This window comes from Zingiber officinale, chromosome 6B (genome assembly GCF_018446385.1).
Source record: "Zingiber officinale cultivar Zhangliang chromosome 6B, Zo_v1.1, whole genome shotgun sequence".
Taxonomy (NCBI): Eukaryota; Viridiplantae; Streptophyta; class Magnoliopsida; order Zingiberales; family Zingiberaceae; genus Zingiber; species Zingiber officinale.
In genome coordinates this window covers 121,752,115-121,756,968 of record NC_055996.1, presented here as the reverse complement: position 1 = coordinate 121,756,968, position 4,854 = coordinate 121,752,115, and the positions used below count along the sequence as shown (strand labels likewise).

The window sequence follows — 4,854 nt, the reverse complement described above, 5'->3', positions numbered from 1 at the left end:
AATAGGTTGTTTAGGAAAAGGTTCGAGACTTGTAGAAAATTTTTGTACAGTGGAGCCGGTACGATCTTCCTATGACCAACCAACAGCTACTATGGATAGGAACATAAAGATCAATAGGCATACTAGCATACCAAATCACACAACATAAATATCTAGATGAAACGTGCTAGTATTTTGCATTAAGGAACAAACAATCATGATGTGATGAATGATGCAACTAGGAAAAATTTATTATGCAAAAGAAATAAGCAAAAACTAAACTAAACCAAATGCATCTTAATGCATCCCCCCATACTTAAACTTTTCATTGTCCCAATGAAAACTAAAAATAATATGGAGGAGATTAAAAGTAAGAGAAGTTATCAAATGATGTGTGTCAAATGCCCATGTCATTAACTTCTCCATCATGTAATTGCACTCCTCCTAATCTTTGAGTCCTATAAAAGAAAATTGACAACAAAAATTAAGTATAGGATACATGCTTATTATGAGGAAAGAAATGAAACTAGAAAGGAACTAAAAACATGAATGAAAACAAGATTGAACTTGGGTTGCCTCCCAAGAAGCGTTTGTTTAAGGTCATTAGCTCGACCACCTCATTAGATCCATCGAAATCTCGCTCTTGGAGGGGTAAGATATTTCATCACCCTCTTACCAAATGCTCTTATTATAGAGGGAGCTTTCATCAAAAAGTGAAGAATAGCTCTCTCCATCTTCGTCTTCTTGGAAATTCTTTCAGGAGGTCGAAGACGGTTCAGATTGAGCTTCCAATTATATGCCCCATGAAAATCTACACACCCAAAAGAAAAACATACCTCTCCCAAGCATGTTATATTAGATAGAACTAGAACCTTATTAAGATGAACTGAGTATGTATCACAAATTGAACCACATCCAACAAAATCTACTATTGGTACATCTATGAAATTTTCCAAAAGATCATAAAGGATACTAACCTTGCTTTGCTGAGAGATACCTGAAAGTTCTAAACATGTGGATGTGACTTCTGAATCTTGTATTGGCTCTAGCTCTAGCTCAAGTAGTGGTGCCTCTAAAAGTGGTGATTCTTGGGGCTTTGCTTCTATTGCACAAGTCCCTACGCATTGGTCCACAACATGTTCAATTCTTGCAACTCTCATAATCTCAGAAGGTTGTGTGGATAATGGAGGTGATTCTTGAGATGCTGCTTCCACAACATAGCTCCTTACACTTCCTTTCATAACATCATCATCAACACAAGCATCAAAAAATAAACCAACATCAATATCCTCAGTGGGAGAATCATCTATAGGAGGATCACTAACTTCATTTGCAATTTTAAGTTGATCTACCAGATCACATTCATCATCTAAAAATTTAATTTCATAATAACACCCTGTAGACCCAAAAGGTAAATCTAAAAACTTGTTATCCACTACATTATCATCACAATCCTCATGTGAAGAGTCCTCATCTTCATATACATCTAGAAATCTACACTCAACCATATTAATGTCACAAAATTTGCCAAAGTCTTCATTTTCATTGACCCTCACTAGCCTTTATGTGGAAAAGGAACCTTTAGTAAAGGTCTTGGGAAAGGTACTTCCTTTTCCCCATATTCCCTTTGAGCTTGCGGAGGAGGTTCAACTTGCTTTTCTAGTGTAGGTGTGATCAATCGTTGAGGGAAAGGTACTTGTGGCCTTTGGGAACTTCCTGTAGTAATGAAACTGAGTTCTTGAGGTCTTCTATTGTTCTTCTCCTCAATTCTAAACAAATCCTTCTTCAGTAGTTCTTCATGATTCTTGTCACTTCTCAACTTAAAATTATTACACTGTTCACTAGACATTGTCTGTGTAGCAGGGGGATCTTGTTTGAATCATTTTGAAATAATGCTATCAATCTTTGCCCCCAAATATTTGAACTCCTCATTCTGTGACTTGTGGATTTCAAAACTCTTGGATGGTTGAATTGTATTTTGTTTGACAGACTCTCTTGTATATATGGCTTGTAGTTCTTGAATTTCTGAGGGAGATTCCATCCAACTTTTGCTTGACCATTCATGGAGGTTCAATGCTACTTGATCAATCAATGTATATGCTTCGTCTACACTTTTGTCAATGAAAGAACCTCCAGCCGAAGAATCTAGCAAACACTTATTTGAGAAAGAAATTCCCCTATAGAATATGTGCAAGGTTAGCCATTTTTCCAAACCATGATGAGGGCATTGTTTTTGAAGACTCTTAAATCTTTCCCATGCTTCAAATAATGATTCCTCATATACCTGAGTAAAATTTTTGATGTAATTCCTCATGTAAATTGTTCTGCTTGGAGGCAAAAAATGATTCAGAAATTGCTTCTCTAATTGTTCCTAACTTGTGATGCTTTAAGGATGGAGAGGATATAACCAAGTCCTTGCTTTATCCTTGATACTAAAAGGAAATGTCATCAACCGAACTACATCTGCTGACACTCCTTCACAATTCACCATATCACAAAGCTCTAGAAATGTCTCAAGGTGCAGATAAGGACTTTCTGATACTTCTCCTCTAAATTTGTGACCTTGTATCATGAAAATTAACTCTGAGTCTAGTTGGAAATGTTCTGCTTCAATATGAGGCTGCACGATGGGAGACATAAATCTTGCAGAAATAGGTACTGAGAAATCTCTTAAGGGTTTGCTTGACATGTTAATGTTCATCAATATTCAAGAAAAAAAATTGAGTAAAAACAAAATTGAAGACTTAAAGATAAGAAATAAAATGCTATATGAGAAACAAGAAACCAAATGCAGAATTTAAATTGCTAGAAAAAAAATAAGTGTAGAATTTAAAGACAAGAAAGAAAATGCAGATTTTTATTATTATTATTATGTATATGGAAAATAAATTGCAATATTTTTTTTGAATTATGAAAATGGAAAAACAAAAACTATTCACAAGTCTAGATTAACTAAATTGCTAATCTACTAATGTTAAAGCGAACAATCCCAGGCAACGGTGCCAAAAATTTGTTACGAAATGTAAGTATACCGTTTCGTCGTCAGTAATATGTAAGATTGTCGAACCATAGGGACTGTTGATTAAGCACTAGAGATGTCACAAAGTAAGTCATCTAGATGGTCGAAAGTTTGCTTTAACGCTTACGAACTAACGAGTGTGATTAAAGAGAGAGAAAGAAGGTTAAGACAAAGAGAGAGGAGAGAGAGAGAATTGATCTTGGAGGGAATGAGCTTTGGGAGATAGATTCTAGGATTTCGGTTTCATTATAATACTAGGAGATATTACATAGATTGCTTAGTTTCTACCCTCTATGTCCATGCTCTTGCAGAAAGTTAAATTGGTCAATATCCCTAAGTATCAAATAGAGACGGTTCCTGTGAAATCCTGTACCGGTTAACCCCTGTCACGAGGGCGCCTCGGTAGATCACAGGAATGCATGTCTAATAAATAACAATAAGGATAAAGGTAGAGATTTGGTACGGTTTCCTACTTCCTTATGAAAGAATTGTCTCTCCTTTCAAGAGAATGTCCTAGACATCCATGAACGGGTTACCCTTGTCACTGGGGCCCCTCGGGTATACGATCTAGAGCACTCTTTCTACGAGAGCAGCAATTCCTAAGGGATTGTTTCTTCTTTTAAGGGAACATCCTAGAAGTACGGAAAGGGTTACCCCTGTCACTAGGGCACCTTGGTTAATACGCTTTAGGGTATCCCCTTTTCGTGATTAACAATCCTCCACATCAATCAACAAAGCATGCGAGGAAATATAAGTATGTCACACACACAATTCATCAAGCATGAACAAGGCATTAACAAGTCATTGAATAGAAATATGGTGAATCTACATAGTTCTATATCTCCATCATATTGCAAATACTTCCTAATCCTAGAAGAGGATATCTACTCCATTGTGAGGGAAGAACAATCTCAAAATATAAAGTAAAGCATACTTACAACCCTTGATGTGAGTAGAAGGGGAAGAAAAGATGCTTGCCGAGGTTTCTGATGTCTTGGGGATGCCTCCTTGCTCTGGAGATGGACGGAACGTCAGGAGATGGCGGTGGATGAAGCTCTAGGGTTTCCCCCGAAGGGGAGAACCCTTTCCCAAGGAGAGGGACGAAGCCCAAAACCAAAGATGCCCCGAAGAATAGGGTTCCTGACCCTTATATAGGTTAGGGCACGGGCGTCGCACGGTCCGTGCCACGGTCGTGCAAGATCCACACGGCCAACTGCCTCCTCCCTTCGGGTTGAGTGGCACGGTCGTGTGAGATCTGCACGGTTGTGTCTTCCTTCTGCTCTGGTTACACTACACGACCGTGCGAATTGACATGATCGTGCCTTCCTTCTGCTCTTGTTACACCGCACGGCCGTGCGAATTGCCACGGCCGTGCCTCCCTTCTACTCTGGTTACACCGCACAGTCGTGCAGAATTGACACGGCCGTGTATCAAGGTCGTGTGAACTTGTAGATCATTTTTGAACATCTTAACATGGTATTCTTGAGTTGAGGTCTTCATCAAAGTTATAGATCTTGAAGTTTTCTACAATTTGGTATAAAGAACAGCTCAAAAATCTAATTAAACAGAAAGTTATGACCATTTTGATTTTAGTGTACAGTGCAGAAATTTCACACGGCCTAGACACGACACCTTAGAAGCTCTAGACTCCACTTAAGCTTTGTTTCTGCTCCAAATCACGTCCTCCCAACAAGAAAACACACAAAGAGCAGATCTTCGAATAAAAAAGTATTTATTCTGAATATATGCTAAGAGAGGTGAACATGCATAGAATATACGTGAATAAAGTAAGTGAATGTACGTCAAAACATGTACAAATAATCATAAGATCTACACACATCAATGGGCAATGCTCA

General features: G+C 38.0%; 1 non-coding gene across 1 annotated transcript; it reads left to right on the top strand.

Annotated features, from left to right (window-relative positions):
* Positions 1-2,189: 2,189 nt before the first annotated feature.
* LOC121993302 lies at positions 2,190-2,295 on the top strand. Its single transcript, XR_006115164.1, has one exon. It is a non-coding gene; the product is annotated as a small nucleolar RNA R71 (small nucleolar RNA).
* Positions 2,296-4,854: the final 2,559 nt, after the last annotated feature.